General features: G+C 41.4%; 14 pseudogenes; all 14 read right to left on the reverse strand.

Annotated features, from left to right (window-relative positions):
* Window positions 1-12,212: 12,212 nt before the first annotated feature.
* LOC148241987 (5S ribosomal RNA) lies at window positions 12,213-12,331 on the reverse strand (annotated as a pseudogene).
* A 207-nt stretch (window positions 12,332-12,538) lies between these two features.
* On the reverse strand, window positions 12,539-12,657 carry LOC148241988 (5S ribosomal RNA; annotated as a pseudogene).
* A 204-nt stretch (window positions 12,658-12,861) lies between these two features.
* On the reverse strand, window positions 12,862-12,980 carry LOC148241989 (5S ribosomal RNA; annotated as a pseudogene).
* A 561-nt stretch (window positions 12,981-13,541) lies between these two features.
* Window positions 13,542-13,660, reverse strand: LOC148241990 (5S ribosomal RNA; annotated as a pseudogene).
* A 530-nt stretch (window positions 13,661-14,190) lies between these two features.
* On the reverse strand, window positions 14,191-14,309 carry LOC148241991 (5S ribosomal RNA; annotated as a pseudogene).
* A 559-nt stretch (window positions 14,310-14,868) lies between these two features.
* On the reverse strand, window positions 14,869-14,987 carry LOC148241992 (5S ribosomal RNA; annotated as a pseudogene).
* A 205-nt stretch (window positions 14,988-15,192) lies between these two features.
* On the reverse strand, window positions 15,193-15,311 carry LOC148241993 (5S ribosomal RNA; annotated as a pseudogene).
* A 560-nt stretch (window positions 15,312-15,871) lies between these two features.
* Window positions 15,872-15,990, reverse strand: LOC148241994 (5S ribosomal RNA; annotated as a pseudogene).
* Window positions 15,991-16,192: 202 nt separating this feature from the next.
* On the reverse strand, window positions 16,193-16,311 carry LOC148241995 (5S ribosomal RNA; annotated as a pseudogene).
* A 560-nt stretch (window positions 16,312-16,871) lies between these two features.
* On the reverse strand, window positions 16,872-16,990 carry LOC148241996 (5S ribosomal RNA; annotated as a pseudogene).
* A 1,198-nt stretch (window positions 16,991-18,188) lies between these two features.
* LOC148241997 (5S ribosomal RNA) lies at window positions 18,189-18,307 on the reverse strand (annotated as a pseudogene).
* A 556-nt stretch (window positions 18,308-18,863) lies between these two features.
* LOC148241998 (5S ribosomal RNA) lies at window positions 18,864-18,982 on the reverse strand (annotated as a pseudogene).
* A 204-nt stretch (window positions 18,983-19,186) lies between these two features.
* LOC148241999 (5S ribosomal RNA) lies at window positions 19,187-19,305 on the reverse strand (annotated as a pseudogene).
* A 206-nt stretch (window positions 19,306-19,511) lies between these two features.
* On the reverse strand, window positions 19,512-19,630 carry LOC148242000 (5S ribosomal RNA; annotated as a pseudogene).
* Between the last annotated feature and the right edge of the window lie 265 nt (window positions 19,631-19,895).

The raw sequence follows: 19,895 nt of genomic DNA on the forward strand, positions 1-19,895 counted from the left end.
TTGAGGACTCCTTTTGGCTTGGTTTTGATGAGCTGGAGGAGGATAAAACTCTTTAAGGATGAGTGGCTTAGAATGTTTAAGGTGTAGACTCTTTAAGCTTGATTCTAATGAATTGTCGTCCTTTTGCTCGTATCATTCTCCACTTCTTCAAACTGATTCATCCTCGAATCAAACATTCTCTTTGCAGTGGTTTAATCAACTCTCCTTTCTTAGAATCCTACAAGAAAGATTAGAAAATAACACTCCCTCATATGTTTCACTCTTGTATTTCACACACTCTCTCAATCTTCTTCCCTCAAGTTGACTACCAGAATTGATTTCACTTGAACCAAGGTAATCAGGCTTCATTTCAGGACACTTCAAGGAATCTTATGGAAAGAAAATTATAAAACAATTCTAGATGCAATAAACACATATGTGAAGATGGTGTGTGTTTATGTGTGAGGTTAAGTAACTAGAAGCGATTATTTACTTAATGATGTAATAGAAGGAAAGCTCAACAAAAAGAAAGAAGCTTAGAGTACAAAAAAAACAATATAAATATGATTTTTTAAAATTTTTGTTTATATGATGGGTATGAATGGATGTAAAGATATATAAAAGGATAACTGATGCAAGACTAACAAATATGCAAGGATAGATTATGCAAAATAGTAAGATCTATCTAATATATAAACTTTAGTACCAAATTATGCGAAATCTAGGATCAACAATGTAATCCAAAACTCCACATATAATGTTAGCATGCAAATAACTAAATCTCTAATAAACCATCCCTACTTAACCTACAATCAATATGTGATTGAGAACTAAGATAATTGTGATAAATTGAATTGATTAGAATATTATAAGAAATATTTTGATAAGTTAAAATCAACTTAAGAAAAAATATTAATAAAAATGTCATAAGTTACCTTGATAAGTAGACATCAATTCCATACTCAACAAAAAGATTGATGAGACCTTCTTAAAGAGCAACTTAGGCAACAACAACTAATCAACACTAAAAGTTTAATTTTATTGATCTCATCAAACTTCGATGTTTTTACAACCAAAGCAGTAAGGCCTTTATATAGGCAGATGCCTGACTAATTCTACTAGAATTCAAAAACTAAATCCTAGAAAAACTGTAATTACATTTTTATCTAGGATTTTAATAAAATATTAATTTAAAAAAGTATAAACATAATTAAAATAAAATTCTTCTCTCTTGATAAGTGTTAGTGTTATGGCAAAATTCTCCATGCTTTATTTGACTTGGATTTAGTCTTCATTATTTAATTAATTCTTGTGGTAGAAATTGAGTTAAAGATGTTTCAAAAGCTTGAAAGTTGAAGTAGAAAACAATTCATTTTCCATGAAAAAATCTATAAGAAAATCTAGAATTCTCTACATATTTTTTGACCTCCTTTTAGATGAGAGAACTCAACTAAGACTCTTGGAAGAAGAGTTGGAAAATGAGAAAAGTTTTTTTGAAGGGTTGGTCGTTTGTGATGAGAAAAATTAGGAGAAAATTTCTTTGAAGTGAGAGAAAATTTCCCATTTGTAAATCCAAGCTATTCATAACTTTGAGGACTCTTTTTGGCTTATTGTTTACTAGTAAAAAGAGGATAAAACTCCTTTAAGTATGAGTGGCGTAGGGTCCTTAAGGTGTAGGACTCTTTAAGGTTGATTCCTTTGGCGTCCCAGATACCTAATCGGTAAAAGGGAGCCAACTACTTAAGTAATTACGAGTGCAAAAAATAAAATTTTTAACATTGAAGTGGAATTTGGAAATCTTTTACAACAATCTAAGTTTAATCCCTTATATAAAAGCCATAAGACAACAATAAAGTACAAAATAGGATCCTTACAGGGAACTTCATCAAAGTGCAGAGTAACTATTACGCTCGAATTATGTCCTAGAGTATTATCAAGGATCTGGATCTAGTCCTAATTGGACTTCAAGAGATAACTCAGAGAACAAACCATCAATTTCCACAACTAGGAGGCACGGATTAGGGAGAAATTCTATGCAAACTCAATAAGAGAAATAGTATTTAAAGTCACACAACTAAAGTTTAAAGAGTAAGCAACCTGAATAAAACATTTACACCTCTAACCTTAGAGATTCGTTGCGGGGTGGAATCATTTAACCTTGTAAAAAACCATTGTCTTTATTAAGAAATCTGGTGAAACAGTTATTCCACCATGCTAAGGACACCATTACTTGACATTCATGTAGACATATTATATCACATGTATTCTGTGAAATCCCAGCTGTTAATTAAGGTATAAGGGTACCAGATACAGAAACAGACTACGAGTGCATAATAGTTAACTATATGCAAGGGAGCAATTTATTATAAATCTCTTACAAAATATATGAGTTCTAATTACATATATAAATGAGGTCAGAAGTGGTAACAAAATACAAGATATGAAAATATAAAAAAGATCACTTCATTCATTATGTAAAAGGACTCATCAGAGTGCGAGACAACTAATGTACTCAAAAAGTTTATGGATCCACAGGATCCTCAAAAACTTCAAGAGGTAGGTCAAAGATCAGTTCCTCACTATCTTTCTCATCTGGAGGGGGATATGGAAAAAGGTGAGTTCCATATACTCAGTAAGAAAAACAATATTTAAATAACATCACAAGATTTTTAAAGTGATTAATTATGTCATCAACACTTACCATTAAAAGTCATGTCAGGGTCATTTTTTAAATTATAAAAATAATTTATTTATTAAAAAAATATCAAATCTATCTTACAATGGTCATATCAATCAAATCAATCATGCTGATAATAGAGAAAATCAAACAAACTATGATATGCATAATTTTTCGTGTCATTTTTTCGCAAAATCGTTCTGACTTTTAACTACCCATGTAGAATGATCAGTTCAGTTATAATAGTAATGTGCGGCTTGTCAAATCAACAACACATTTGCGACTTACCAAACCATGACACAATTTATTACCACGATCGTACTTCGCAAAGGGTGCCCTACAGTAATATTGTATCACCACTCTCGTCAGAGAGTACACCGACATCTATAGGGAGCGGTTCTTTTACGCCTTTTCAGACCAAATAGAGGGAAAAACAGAAACCTCTCAAAGATAAAAAAAAATCTAACGTAACACTTTATGAATTATGTATGTCAATTCTAGTACATCTTTCTCATGTCTATATACCATTTGTGTTTAATCACTTTTTCACCGTCAATTGGATCACATATCAGTATTGATTTCAAGCATTAAATCATTTAAATCACTTGTTAATTAATAAGTTCATGCATTATCATATAAAATTTAACCATGCAAGTCATAAATTCGAACTTCATAAACTTTATTCTAGAAATATTCCTTAAAATGTTTAAAAATAAATACTAAATTTCTTACCAAAACCTCGAAGTTTCCTACACCTTTGCTTATTCTTCTCCTCTCTCTCTCTTTAGATCACTCTCTGTCTCTCTAAAATCTTGGAGGATGGAAAAATAGAATGAAAGTGATAAGGAAATGGTGAAGGGAGGATCTCTATTTATAAAAAATGGGGATCTTCATATTTGCGCCAAGTAGCAAAATCTGGTGAGAAGTGAGAAAGTCAATGGAAAAAGATGTGATGCAATAACTCACAGATGTGACCGATGGACGGGCAACGTGACATGAAAACGGCACAAAAAATAAAAGCACATCACCCAATCGACGATGGTACGTCGCTCAAGCAACAGCGGTAGCTTGCTGCCCAATCGACAGAACACGCCACCCAAGGCAGCGCTCATCACCCAAGGGGGCGGCACACATTACCTAAGGCAGCTACACACTGCCTAATAAGCCGCGTTCTCCAGGCCTAGCCTGTAGGCACGCGCATGCCCTGCAAGGCGGTGCGCGCAGGCCCATGTGTGCAAGCCTACCATGCAGGTCTACTACACAAACGGTGTGTGCCCGTCTGCGTGCGATGGGACGCGTGCGTAGACGGGGCCTCCCGCCCCGCGCAGATGGGATGTGCGCACAGTGCGCATGTCTAGTGCTGGCCCCGCAGGCGCTCGCACGGGTGGAACCTTTCCTGTGGGCGTTTTCCTGTAGGATTTCTGCCTTTTCTCCATTTTTCTCATGAAAATTATTATTTTTAAATAACAATAAATTATAATTTTTCTATGATGAAATAAAGTGGTAAATTTTAAGAATTATTAAATTAATTAAAAATACAAAATACATTATTTATCCAAAAATTAATATTACGAAATATTTAAAGAGTTTAAGCGACCTTAGGGCTTGAATAAATAGAGGTTCGCAATTATAAATTAAGTACAAAGGTTTTTTAGGATGGGTGTTACATATTCAAACTGATATCATCCCTAATAACAAGAAAGATCATCATATAAACCATTAGGGAGATGTCAGAAACACAATCAATACAATTTGCCACAGAAAAACCATCATACAAATCATTATAAAGATTCAAATATATGAGCAACATACTTAATAAACAGAAGAACCATCACCCAAATTATTATAAAATTTCAAACAGTATCCTTAATCATATATATGTTTTATTAAGTCTTTTAATGACATCCGCACAAAGCTGTTACAACATATGTCCACTGAAGGCAGAAGGGATTCCCAACTATTGCTGTGAATCACCGTTCCATCTCCATGCCCTTATCAATTCTCATCTAAACTATGACCATGACCATACATTTGCCAAGGTGGTCCTACATATACCTAACACATATCCTCTCTCGTTATAGGAAACGTCGATCATCACAGTGAGCGTGTAATACCCCGCTCAATACCGTGCTTAATTGTATTTGAAAAATCTTATTTATTCGGGGCTTAAGACCACACTGAACTCATCTAATTTTATTTCGAAGCTTATTATCGTAATTCATAAATTATGCCGATTTAATTTTTTTTTAATTTTATCTAATTTTATTTTGATTTAATTATTTTGTCATTATTTTTAAAGTAAATAATTTTCAGGAAAAAATGGAAAAAAAAGGCGAAAGGAGAGGACTGCCCACGAGGGCATCCACGCGCGAAAGGAGAGGACTGACTGCGAGGGCATCCACGCGCGACATGCGCAGGATATGAGTACAATGTGCATGTCCCATCCGTGCTTGGTGTGGGGGTCAGACCTACGCGTGCGTCTTGTCGTGCGTAGCGACAGGCCCGTCAGCGCGTGTCACATCGCGTGCGGACAAGGCTAGCACCGCACATTGTGCGTGCACTGTCCGCGTAGCAGGCCTACGCGCGGCACCCCAGCGCACTGTAGGCCCTGCACATGCAGGCCAACTCCTGCATTCGGCAGGGTAGCCTGGCGCCTACAGCGCGCGCCGGGCAGGTGAGGCATATTGCACCTCGGGTAGTGTGTCAACACCCACCTTGGGTAGCGTGCTGTCGCTTGAGGTGTCGCCGTCGATGGATGAGGATTCTCCTCCGTTTTTTGTGCTACGTCAAATCGACCATCTTTCATTTTTAACACACTTTCTCTTCACCGGATTTCGCCACTTGGTGCAAATCTAACGACCCCCAATTTTTATAAATAGGGATTATTCCTCTCATTTTCTCCTCACTTTCATTCTTCCAACTTCCAAGAGTTTTAGAGAGAGAGAGAAAATGAGAGGAGGAGAAGAAGAATGGTGTCGAAAAAACTATCGAAGTTTCAGTAAGAAATATAGTATTTCTTTAAACGTCTTACGGAGTATTTCTATACAAAATTTAAATTAATAATTATGTGATTTTATGTGATTTGAATGCTTAATATTTTTAATAAAGTAAATTGTTCTTGATTTCAAGTATGTTATGTGATTTATAGGCACTTGATGAATTGTATGTAAATAAGATAATATGAAACCGATAAGGTTATCTAGAAAATAAATAAACAAAAAAAAAGAAAAGAAAAGTAAAATGAAGCCTGAATGGTCCGAAGTATGTATGTATCTGTATTGCAATGCATAATGTATCAAATGTCTCATTAGGCTTTTTATCTCTAAGGGGTATCTGTTTTCCTTTTTTCATCTGGGGTATTTGTTTCCCTTTCCCTATCTAGGGTATCTGTTTCTCTCTCCCCCATCTGGTTTGCAAGACGTGAGAGGACCGCTTCCTGTGGATGACGGCGTATCCTCTAATGAGAGTGATGATGCAAATATCTATGTCATCTTTGGCTAAATATTGTTGTGACTGTAGAATATCTAATAGAATTACTATAATTGGTACGACTGTGGTCATAGATCATACCATGGTTTGGCAAGTCGAAAATGTGCCTAAGTAAATTATCGTTATCTATATCTGATTTGATCATTCCACCTGCGTAGTTGAAAATCTATATATGTCCTTAGAGATGGAAGTCGGAATTACTTTGCAAAGCATGATACGAAAATCTAAGCACTTTATGATTTATTTGATTTTCTCTACTGTCAAGAATGCTGTGTATTTTATTTTGATTGTTGTGACTATAACATGATATTTTTTCTTAATAAATAAATAAATATAGGACTACGATGAGACCTAATAATAAGTGTTTATGTTATAATTATTCACCTTTTACACCTTACAATGTTATTTAAATATTATTTTCCTTACTGAGCATATGGAACTCACTCTTTCTATGCCCCTCAGATAAGGAAGATAGTGAGGGACCATCGACTGACCTACTCATTGAAGTTTATGAAGATCCGGTGGATCTGCAAATCATGAGTGCATAATTTTTCCCTCACTCTAATGAATCCAATAGTATAATTATATAAATGGCCCTCTTTTTTTATTTCTGGCATTTGTATTTTGTAGCCAATTATATCCTTAGTTATATATATAATTGGAACTCATATATTTTGTAAGTAATTTGTATCAATTTGCTCCACTGCATAATATTTTTCTCATGCACTCGCAATCTGTTTTTGTATCTGATACCCACATGTCTTAATTAATATTTGGGATGTCACAGATGGTATCAGAGTAGTTACACAGATCAAATCCCTTACAACTGAGGCCGTAGGTAGAAAGACCCTTAGGATATCTGAGAAAAATAAGTTATTTTTTCTAAATTAGACCCCCAACTCGTGATTTCCTTTCTTTTGTAGGAATGATGTAATGAAGACCTTTCGTAGAGCGTACTGAAAGACCCGAGGCCCAAGACCATCCAACCAGAGCTGAGTTTACTGAACCCTTCCGAGCAATCTAAGGATTGACAGCATCCGTAAGACAAAATCAAGCCAACCTTTATCAACACCCTGCCCTAGAATAATAGCAGAGTTTAGAAAGCTTAACCCGTCACACTTTGAATGTGGCCCTAACCCCTTAGTAGCCAAAGCCTGGATCCTGCAAATAGAGAAGTTTTTCTCTGTCCTAGACTTAAATAAAAAAGAAAAAGTTCTTCTAACAGCCTTTATGTTGAAGAGTGAGGCAGAACACTAGTGGTGACTTAAGAAGAAAGTTTCCATGGATGCATTCTTTGATACTTTTTTCCCTATTGATGTCTGAGAAAATGAGGAGGAATTTCGGGACCTCCGCCAAGGAAATCTGACTGTTGCCCAGTATGTAGTCCATTTTGTCTGACTATTTAGAATTACCCCTTGAATGGTCACCCCTAAAAGTCGTAAAGGTAGGAAGTTTTCAAAAGGCCTTCATGCCGATATCTATGATCGAGTTACGATGCTAAGACCCAATTCATATGCAGAGGTGTTAGAACATTGCCAATTGGCTGAAGACCTCATCTCAGTCAGGTACCAATGCATTGCCAGAATTTATACCCAACAACAACAACACAATAACCCAACAACCCAAAAGAAGATTGTCCGATCTAGTAAATAGCCACCTCGATAAATGAACCTGACTTGCCCTTCTCCCTACCCTATCTCTATCTACTGGACAATCTGTTCGACCCTTCCAGCCATGTTAGTATTGTGGTCGCTCACATGGTGTGTAAGGGCCCCGGAAATATTAAAATGAAATGAGTATTTAAATATATCAAATGCGGAAGCGAGATCAAAATTTCAGTTAACATCCCTTACACGAAAAACCAGAAACGTACTTAAAATATAAAAGATTAAACTAACTAAGAGAGAAACTCGAAAATAAAACTATGAGTATGACTACAGAGTCTCTAGGTATCCCCTTCGTCGTCCTCCTGCGGAACGGGCTCGGGAACCATGTCTTCCTGATCTGAAATGGTTAAATAAGGAGTGAGCTACACTAGCCCAGTAAGAACATCACGATATCTCACCGTCACGGAGGTAAAGGTGGGTAGAAAAACACAAAAAGACCAATGGAGCATAATTTACAATAAACTCGTTTATTAACATGAAAACCTTTACCATCCACTTACCTCGGTGGAATTTATGAAAACAATATAAGAAAAATAATAACATTATCACAATCATGGAATAATATAAGCTGTAAAACATAGCACTTATCACGCCTTTTGTAATTCAATCATTATACAACATATCCTTTTCTCATTTACCAGCCTACTAGTATCCATGGGGGTCCCTAGGGGTCCCGCTACCCGTTAACCTTTAACATTCATAATCAGTTTCCAGGGCCGTCCCCATACCCCGTCCGGTATGGGCGCCAAAACCATAAACCTCAATACCCCGTCCGGTATGAGGGTGAAACGGGCCGTCCCCATACCCCGTCCGGTATGGGCGCCAAAACCATAAGATCTCCATACCCCGTCCGGCATGTGAGACCACAATCCCGGTAGGGTTCCCTACGGACCCGGTCCGTCCACCATCTCCCAGGATATCTAGTCAGGCTGACCCCATCATACAATTATCAGTCTATACAATGTTTCATTTCCCTTTTCCTCAATAAGCATCATCAATTCACATTTAAACAAGCAAATCGTAATTCATGCCGAACAGACAACATACAGTATCAGTTCTTCAGTCATTCAACCCATAATTAATAAAACAGTAATATATGCATTCGAAACTATAAAATGAACACATCAAACCCCATAATGCATTTAAAGCTGTAAAACAGTGTAAAACAGGCCAAATAACAGTAAATCATCAATCACACTAGACTCGGGCTCCATTAGCAACCTTAAGCAATTTCACACATGCGTTAATTCAAGAAATACCGTTTTATCATTTTGAACTTTAATACCGTGATAGGAAATAGGGTGAGGGGTCCTTACTTGTTTTCGGGATCCGAATACGATTCACAGTGCGCCTGCAGGCCGTCCCTAATTTTCCCTGAATTTTTCCCGGGGAACTGAAACACACTAACAGTACCTGCACGTGTTCCAAAAAAAATCCAAATTAGGCCCAGGGCCCCTTTCGGACCAAATCGCAACTCCGGCACGGCGGCTCCGCCGTGCTCCGGCGACGGCGCCGCCGCTGGCGGCGGCGAGTCGCCTCGGGTTGGCTGTTTTCGGCCGTTTTCGGCCGAATTCGGCCACACTCGCATTGGTCCTTGTCAGAAAACAACCCTAGGGCCCCCGGGGGGGCCAAAAATCACGGAAAAACGGAGCTTACCGGCGGCGGCGCTCTCGGGTACGGCGGCTCTCCGGCGAGGTTCGTGTTTTGGTGATTCGGCTTCGGTCAACCTGTAGAGAAAAGAATGGTGATCACGGTGATATAAAAATTGCATCGAACGGAGGCCGGGAAGGACCTCGTCGGAGGCAAAAACCGAGAGGGGTGCGGCGGCGCCGCTGGGTTTCGGCCGCGTATTCCGGCCGTTTGGCCGGGATTTCGGCCTCAATTTGGCCATAGGAGGAATCAGCGGAGAAAAAACGAGTCGGGGGTATGAAATTTACCTCGATCGGCGGTCGGAAATTTCCCCGGTGCGGCGGCGGGTGGCGGCGGTCGGCCTCTGGTTCGTCTTCTCCAGCGAGCGGCGGGCGACTAGGGTTTGTGGTCTGGTGTGGGGGTTCTATTTATAACCCCTTGCCTTTTGATCACAGCCGTTCATTTCGTTTTAATCTGGGCCGTTCGTTTTTGATTGAATCTGGGCCGTCCGTGCGATTGAATCTGGGCCGTCCGATCGCGCGATTAATCTGGGCCGTCGGATCGCACCCACGCGGATCGCCAACGTGGCTCCTTTCGGAGTGACGCGGTCTTGCCACGTGGCAGGCCCCGGTTGGCCGGGACTGCTGACCGGGCCTGCTGACGTGGCTGCTGATGTGGCCCCCCTTTTTTTTATTATTATTTTTTTTTCCTCCTTTCCGGGTGCTACATGGTGACCAACCTTTTCGGTGTATCAATCACGCCTGCTATTGATGCAGAAGCACCTAATACTTTATAAAGGACTACCCTCAACGGCCAAAGGATAAGGCCGTAGCCCAGGTTCGTGTGTACCACCTAGATTAACCCAATACTCTCTCCACTCCTGTTTTTATCTAGGTATGCTTTCTATTCATTATATTTATGCTAAGGCTTCAATCGATACAGGTGCTATTCATTTTTTTATTTCTTGTGTATTTGCTTGTACTTGATATTAGACTAGAACCTTTAGAAGAAATATTAATAGTAGAGACTCTGTCTAGGGGATTACTAGAAGCTCATTGTGTGTTAAAGATCGTAAGATAAAGGCTTTCAGAATAAAAGTATTATTGAACTTAATACTATTAAACTTTTCAGGATTTAATGGGATTTTAGGAATTGATTGGTTAGAAAAATATAGAGCAATGATTGATTGTGAAAGTAAAGTTGTAATCTTGTGATTCCCGAAAAAAAAAATCTATTGTTATTATTTTTCCTAACAGTTGAATAAATAAGAATATGGATGTTAATCCTATTATGTATTCCATACCTATTGTTTGTAATTTTTCGGAAGTCTTTCCCGTCGAACTACGTGGTCTACCTCCCCTGCGAGAAGTAAAATTTTTAATTGAACTGCTACCCAAAACCCATCCAATCTTGAAACCTACATATTGCATGAGTCGTGCTAAGCTCACAGAACTAGAAAATCAGCTTTCTAAGTTGCTCGCCCAAAATTTTATCTACCTTAGTCATTCTCTTTAGGGTGCTTCAGTATTATTCATGAAAAAAGAATGATGGCTCCCTCTGATTATACGTGGACTACTGGGAACTCTACCTAGTAACGGTTAAAAGCAAATACCCCTTACCTCGAATTGACAATCTTTTTGACTAGATGCAAGGAGTCACAATTTTTTTCAAGATTGACATAAGATTGGGTTATTACAAGTTGAGAGTAAAAAATGAAGACATTCCAAAGATCGCTTTTCGGTGTAGCTATGGTCTGTACAAGTTCAGAGTGATGTCATTCAGGTTAACTAATGCCTCTACTACCTTTATGGATTTCATGAATAGGTTTTTTGGCATGCGCTAGATCAGTATGTCATCGTATTCATTGATGACATCTTAGTGTACTCTAAAAAGCAGGAGTAATATACGCTCAACTTGTCTGAAGTGTTGGGGACACTTCGCCGAAACCAACTGTATGCTAAACTTAACAAATGCTTCGTCTGTTTAGATCGAGTTTTCTTCCTCGGTCATGTAATTTCGAGTGAAAGAGTTTCTATGGTTCCAGCCATAGTTGAAACAGTAATAAACTAAAATCTGTCCACCAATGTAATCGAGGTACGTAGTTTTCTTAGCTTGGCAAGTTACTATTGGCGATTTATCGACGCCACTCTCGCCCAAGCACACATAACTGCAGAGTTCTGATGGGATTCGATGCATTAGTGCTGGTACGATCGCACCTGATTAATTTCGCGCTGCAAATACATTCACTCATTCTCCTTTCTTCCACCTCCCGTCATTTGTTTCCTCGTGCGTGCGCACTGCACCTCCCGTTCTCGTTCTAATTTCTAGTAAAATTCTACGGCGCCGTGACTAACATTTGCCAATAAACCTGTGGACCATAATTCAAGTCGCGCGTAACGTCGAAAGAATCATCAGCAAAAAAATGGGTGCAACAGGAGGACTTCCCAAGAAAATGGGTGAAATATTAGGACTTTGCAGGAGGTCACCCATCCTAGTACTACTCTCGCCCAAGGACCCATAACTGGCGGAGTTCTGATAGAATCCGTTGCATTAGTACTGGTATGATCGCTCATGTTTCATTCTGCGCTGCAAATACATACACTCTTTCTCCTTCCATCCCCCTCCCGTCATTTGTTTTCTTGTGCAGACATCTCTCCTTCTCGTTCTAATATCAAGTAAATTGCCCCGGCACCGTGACTCACCTTTGCGAATGAACCAGCGGATCATAATTCCATTCGCCCGTAACGTCGAACGACCCATCCGAAAAAAAATGGGTTCAACACGAGGACTTCCCAGGAGGTGACCCATCCGAGTACAACTCTCGCCCAAGCACACTTAACTGCGGAGTTCTGATGGGATACAGTGCATTAGTGCTGGTATGATCGCATCTGTTTCATTTCGGGCTGCAAATACATACACTCCTTCTCCTTTCTTACCCCTCCCGTCATTTGTTTCCTGGTGCGTTCACACTTCACCTCTCATTCTCATTCTTATATCAATTAAAATGCCCCTGCGTCTTGACTCACATTTGCGTATAAACCAGCGGACCATCGTTCCAGTCGCGCGTAACGTCGAACAACCCATCTGAAAAAAAAAATGGGTGCAACACGAGAACTTCCCAGGAGGTAATCCATCCTTGTACTACTTTCACCAAAGCACACTTAACTGCGGAGTTCTGATGGGATCCAGTGCATTTGTGCAGGTATGATCGCGCTCGTTTCATTTCATGCTGAAAATACATACACTCCTTCTCCTTTCCTCCCCCTCCCATCATTTGTTTCCTTGTTCGTTCACACTTCACCTCTCCTTCTCGTTCTAATTTCGATTAAAATATCCCTGCTTCTTGACTCACATTTGCATAAAAACCAGCGGACCGTAGTTCCAGTCGCGCGTAACGTCGAACGACCCGTCTGAAAAAAATTTGTGCAATACAAGGACTTCCCAGAAGGTCACCCTTCCGACTACTACTCTCGTCCAAGCACACTTAACTGTGGAGTTCTGATGGAATCCGGTGCATTTGCGCTGCTATGATCGCACCTGTTTAATTTTGTGCTGCAAATACATACACTCCTTCTCCTTTCTTCCCCCTCTCGTCATTTGTTTCCTTGTGCGTGCGCACTGCACCTCCCGTTGTCGTTCAAATATCAAGTAAAATACCACAGCGCCGTGACTCACATTTGCAAATAAACCTGCGGACCATAATTCAAATCGCGCGTAACGTCGAAAGAATAATTTACAAAAAAATGGGTGCAACACGAGGACTTCCCAAGATAATGGGTGAAATATAAGGACTTCGCAGGAAGTCACCAATCCTAGTACTACTCTCGCCCAAGCACCCTTAACTTGCGGAGTTTTGATAGAATCCGTTGCATTAGTGCTGGTATGATCGCTCATGTTTCATTCTGCGCTACAAATACATACACTTTTTCTCCTTCCATCCCCCCTCCCGTCATTTGTTTCCTTGTGCGTCCACTCTGCATCTCTCCTTCTCGTTCTAATATCAAGTAAAATGCCTTGGTACCGTAACTCACCTTTGCGAATAAACTAGCAGTTCATAATTCCATTCGCGCGTAACGTCAAACGACCCATCTGAAAAAAAAGGGGTTCAACACGAGGACTTCCCAGGAGATCACCCATCTAAGTACTACTCTCGCCCAAGCACACTTAACTGTAGAGTTCTGAAGGGATCCGGTGAATTAGTGCTGGTATGGTCGCATTTATTTCATTTCGTGCTGCAAATACATACACTCCTTCTCCTTTCTTCCCCCTCCCGTCATTTGTTTCCTGGTGCGTTCACACTTCACCTGTCCTTCTCGTTCTAATACCAAATAAAATGCTCCTGCGTCTTAACTCACATATGCGTATAAATCAACGGACCATAGTTCCAGTCGCGCGTAACATCGAACGAGACATCTGAAAAAAAAATGGGTGCAACACGAGAACTTCCGAGGAGGTAACCCATCCTTGTACTACTTTCGCCAAAACACACTTAACTGCAGAGTTCTGATGGGAACCGGTACATTAGTGCTTTTGTGATCGCACCTGTTTCATTTCGTGCTGAAAATACATACACTCCTTCTCCTTCCCTCCCCCCTCCCATCATTTGTTTCCTTGTTCGTTCACACTGGACCTTTCCTTCTCGTTCTAATATCAATTAAAATGCCCCTGCTTCTTGACTCATATTTGCGTATAAACCAGCGGATCATAGTTCCAATGCGTGTAACGTCGAACGACCCGTCTGAAAAAAAATTGGTGTGACACGAAGACTTCCCAGGAGGTCACCAATCTGAGTACTACTCTTGTCCATGCACACTTAACTGCGGAGTTCTGATGGGAACCGGTGCATTAGTGCTGGTATGATCGCACCTGTTTAATTTCGCACTGTAAATACATACACTCCTTCTCCTTTCTTCCCCCTCCCATCATTTGTTTCCTTGTGCGTGCGCACTGCACCTCCCATTCTCGTTCAAATATCAAATAAAATGCCACGGCACCTTGACTCAATTTGTGAATAAACCTGTGGACCATAATTTAAGTCGCGCGTAACGTCGAAAGAATCATCTGCAAAAAATGTGTGCAACACGAGGACTTCTCAAGAAAATTTGTGAAATATAAGGACTTCGCAGGAGGTCACCCATCCTAGTACTACTCTCGCCCAAGCACCCTTAACTTGCAGAGTTGTGATAGAATCTGTTGCATTAGTGCTGGTATGATCGCTCATGTTTCAATCTGGGCTGCAAATAAATACACTCTTTCTCCTTCAATCCCCCTTCCCGTCAATTGTTTCCTTGTGCGTGCACTTTGCATCTCTCCTTCCCGTTATAATATCAAGTAAAATGTCCCGGCACCGTGACTCACCTTTTCGAATGAACCAGCGGTTCATAATTCCATTCGCGCGTAACGTCAAATGACCCATCCGAAAGAAAATGGGTGCAACATGAGGACTTCCCAGGAGGTCACCCATCCGAGTACCACTCTCTCCCAAGCACACTTGACTACGGAGTTCTGATGGAATCCGGTGCATTAGTGCTGGTATGATCGCACCTATTTAATTTCACGCTACAAATACATACACTCCTTCTCCTTTCTTCCCCCTCCCGTCATTTTTTTCCTTGTGCATGCGCACTGCACCTCCCGTTCTCGTTCAAATATCAAGTAAAATGTCACGGCACCGTGACTCACATTTGCGAATAAACCTGCAGAATATAAATCAAGTCGCGCATAACGTCAAAAGAATCATCTGCAAAAAAATGGGTGCAACACGAGGACTTCACAGGAGGTCACCCATCCGATTACTACTCTCGCCCAAGCACACTTAACTATGGAGTTCTGATGGGATCCGGTGCAATAGTGCTGGTATGATCTCATCGGTTTAATTTCGTGCTGCAAATACATACATTCATTCTCCTTTCTTCCCCCTCCCGTCAGTTGTTTCCTTATACGTGCGCCTTGCACCTCTCGTTCTCGTTCTAATATCAAGTAAAATGCCACGGCGCCGTGACTCACATTTGCGAATAAATCTGCAGACCATAATTCAAGTCGCGTGTAACGTCGAAATAATAATCTGCAAAAAAAGGGTGCGACACGAGGACTTCCCAAGAAAATGGGTGAAATATAAGGACTTCGCAGGAGGTCACCCATCCTAGTACTACTCTCGCCCAAGCACCCTCAACTTGCGGAGTTCTGATAGAATCCGATGCATTAGTGCTGGTATGATCGCTCATGTTTCGTTCTACGCTGCAAATACATACACTCTTTCTTCTTCCATCCCCCCTCCCGTCATTTATTTCCTTGTGCGTGCACTCTGCATCTCTCCTTCTCATTATAATATCAAGTAAAATGTCCCGGCACCGTGACTCACCTTTTCGAATGAACCAGCGGTTCATAATTTCATTCGCGCGTAACGTCAAATGACCCATCCGAAAGAAAATGGGTGCAACATGAGGACTTCCCAGGAGGTCACCCATCCGAGTACCACTCTCTCCCAAGCACACTTGACTGCGGAGTTCTGATGGAATCCGGTGCATTAGTGCTGGTATGATCGCACCTGTTTAATTTCGCGCTACAAATACATACACTCCTCCTTTCTTCCCCCTCCCGTCATTTTTTTCCTTGTGCATGCGCACTGCACCTCCCGTTCTCGTTCAAATATCAAGTAAAATGTCACGGCACCGTGACTCACATTTGCGAATAAACCTGCAGAATATAAATCAAGTCGCGCATAACGTCAAAAGAATCATCTGCAAAAAAATGGGTGCAACACGAGGACTTCCCAGGAGGTCACCCATCCGATTACTACTCTCGCCCAAGCACACTAAACTATGGAGTTCTGATGGGATCCGGTGCAATAGTACTGGTATGATCTCATCGGTTTAATTTTGCGCTGCAAATACATACATTCATTCTCCTTTCTTCCCCCTCCCGTCAGTTGTTTCCTTATACGTGCGCCTTGCACCTCTCGTTCTCGTTCTAATATCAAGTAAAATGCCACGGCGCCGTGACTCACATTTGCGAATAAATCTGCAGACCATAATTCAAGTCGCGTGTAACGTCGAAATAATAATCTGCAAAAAAAGGGTGCGACATGAGGACTTCCCAAGAAAATGGGTGAAATATAAGGACTTCGCAGGAGGTCACCCATCCTAGTACTACTCTCGCCCAAGCACCCTCAACTTGCGGAGTTCTGATAGAATCCGATGCATTAGTGCTGGTATGATCGCTCATGTTTCGTTCTACGCTGCAAATACATACACTCTTTCTTCTTCCATCCCCCCTCCCGTCATTTGTTTCCTTGTGCGTGCACTCTGCATCTCTCCTTCTCGTTCTAATATCAAGTAAATTGCCCCAGCACCGTGACTCACCTTTGCGAATGAACCAGCGGTTCATAATTCAATTCGCGCGTAACATCGAACGACCCATCCGAAAAAAAATGGATGCAACATGAGGACTTCCCAGGAGGTCACCCATCCGAGTACTACTTTCGCCCAAGCACATTTAACTACAGAGTTCTGATGTGATCCGGTGCATTTGTGCTGGTATGATCGCACCTGTTTAATTTTGCGCTGCAAATACATACACTCTTTCTCCTTCCTTCCCCCTCCCGTTATTTTTTTCCTTGTGCGTGCGCACTGCACCTCTCATTCTCGTTCTAATATCAAGTAAAATGCCACGGCGCCATGACTCACATATACGAATAAACCTGTTGACCATAATTCAAGTCGCACGTAACGTCGAAATAATAATTCGCAAAAAACTCGGTGCAAGACGAGGACTTCCCAAGAAAATGGGTGAAATATAAAGACTTCGCAGGAGGTAACCAATCATAGTACTACTCTCGCCCAAACACCCTTACCTGCGGAGTTCTGATAGAATCCGTTGCATTAGTGTTGGTATGGTTGCTCATGTTTCATTCTGCGCTGCAAATAGATACACTTTTTCTCCTTCCATCCCCCCTCCCGTCATTTATTTCCTTGTGCGTGCACTCTCCATCTCTCCTTCTCGTTCTAATATCAAGTAAAATGCCTCGGCACCATGACTCACCTTTTCGAATGAACCAGTGGTTCATAATTCCATTCGAGCGTAACGTCGAATGACCCATCCGAAAAAAATGGGTGGCACACGAGGACTTCCCAGGATGTCACCCATCCGGGAAGTACTCTCGCCTAAGCACACTTAACTGCGGAGTTCTGATGGGATCCGGTACAACAGTGCTGGTAGGATCGCACCTGTTTTATTTCGCGCTGCAAATACAAACACTCCTTCTTTCCTCCCCCTCCCGTCATTTGGTGCGATTACACTTCACCTCTCATTCTCGTTCTAATATCAATTAAAATGCCCCTGCGTCTTGACTCACATTTGCGTATAAACTAGCGGACCATAGTTCCAGTCGCGCGTAACGTCGAAAGACCCATCTGAAAAAAAATGGGTGTAACACGAGAACTTCCCAGGAGGTAACCCATCCTTGTACTACTCTCGTCAAAGCACAATTAATTGCAGAGTTATGATGGGATCCGGTGCATTTGTGCTGGTGTGATCGGACCTTTTTCATTTCATGCTGATAATACATAAACTCCTTCTCCTTCCCTCCCCGCTCCCATCATTTGTTTCCTTGTGCGTTCACACTGCACCTCTCCTTCTCGTTCTAATATCGATTAAAATGTCATTGCTTCTTGACTCACATTTGCGTATAAACCAGCCGACCATAGTTCCAGTCGCGCGTAACGTCAAACGACCCGTCTGAAAAAAAATTTATGCGACACGAGGACTTCCAAGGAGGTCACCTATCCGAGTTCTAGTCTCGCCCAAGCACACTTAACTGCGGAGTTCTTATGGGATCCGGTGCATTAGTGCTGGTATTATCGCACCTATTTAATTTCGCGCTGCAATACACTCCTTCTCCTATCTTCCCCCTCCCATCATTTGTTTCCTTGTGCGTGCGCACTGCACCTCCTGTTCTCGTTCAAATATTAAATAAAATGCCACGGCGCCATGACTCACATTTTCGAATAAACCTGCAGACCATAATTCAACTCGCGCATAACATCTAAAAAATCTTCTGCAAAAAAATAGGTGCAATATGAGAACTTCCCAAGAAAATGGGTGAAATATAAAGACTTCGAAGGAGGTGACCCATCTTAGTACTCCTCTCGCCCAAGCACCCTTAACTTGCGGAGTTTTAATAGAATCCGTTGCATTAGTGCTGGTATGATCGCTCATGTTTCATTTTGCACTGCAAATACATACACTCTTTCTCCTTCTATCCCCCCTCCCATCATTTGTTTCTTTGTTTGTGCACTCTGCATCTCTCTTTCTATTTCTAATATCAAGTAAAATGCCCCGGCACCGTGACTCACCTTTGTGAATGAACTAGTGGTTCATAATTCAATTCACGCGTAACGTCGAACGACCCATCCGAAAAAAAATGGGTGCAACACGAGGAATTGCTAGGAGGTCACCCATCCGAGTACTACTCTCGCCCAAGCACACTTGACTGCGGAGTTCTGATGGGATCCGGTGCATTAGTGCGGGTATGATCGCACCTGCTTCATTGCGCTGCAAATACGTACACTCCTTCCCCTTTCTTCCCCCTCCCGTCATTTGTTTCCTGGTGCGTTCACACTTCACCTCTCCTTCTCGTTCTAATATCAATTAAAATGCCCCTGCGTCTTAACTCACATTTGCGTATAAACCAGCGGACCATAGTTCCAGTCACGCGTAACGTCGAACGACCCATTTGAAAAAAAAATGTGTGCAACACGAGAACTTCCCAGGAGGTAACCCATCCTTGTACTACTTCCACCAAAGCACACTTAACTGCGGAGTTCTGATGGGATCCGGTGCATTTGTGCTGGTATGATCGCACCTGTTTCATTTTGTGCTGAAAATACATACACTCCTTCTCTTTCCCTCCCCCCTCCCATCATTTGTTTCCTTTTGCGTTAACACTGCACCTCTCATTCTCGTTCTAATATTGATTAAAATGCCCCAGCTTCTTGACTCACATTTGCGTATAAACCAGCGAACCATAGTTTCAGTCGCGCGTAACGTCGAACGATCCGTCTGAAAAAAAGTTAGTTCGACACGAGGACTTCCCAGGAGGTCACCCATCCGAGTACTACTCTGACCCAAGCAAACTTAACTGCAGAGTTCTGATGGGATCTGGTGCACTAGTGCTAGTATGATCGCACCTGTTTAATTTCGCGCTGCAAATACATACACTTCTTCTCCTTTCTTCCCCCACCCGTCATTTGTTTCATTGTGCGTGCGCACTGCACCTCCCGTTCTCGTTTAAATATCAAGTAAAATGCCACGGCGCCATGACTAACTTTTGCGAATAAATCTGCGGATCATAATTCAAGTCGCGTGTAAGGTCGAAAGAATCATCTACAAAAAAATGGGTGCAACACGAGGACTTCCCAAGAAAATGGGTGAAATATAAGGACTTCGCAGGAGGT

The sequence above is a fragment of the Carica papaya genome, chromosome 8 (genome assembly GCF_054855325.1).
Source record: "Carica papaya isolate Zhongbai chromosome 8, ASM5485532v1, whole genome shotgun sequence".
Classification (NCBI taxonomy): Eukaryota; Viridiplantae; Streptophyta; class Magnoliopsida; order Brassicales; family Caricaceae; genus Carica; species Carica papaya.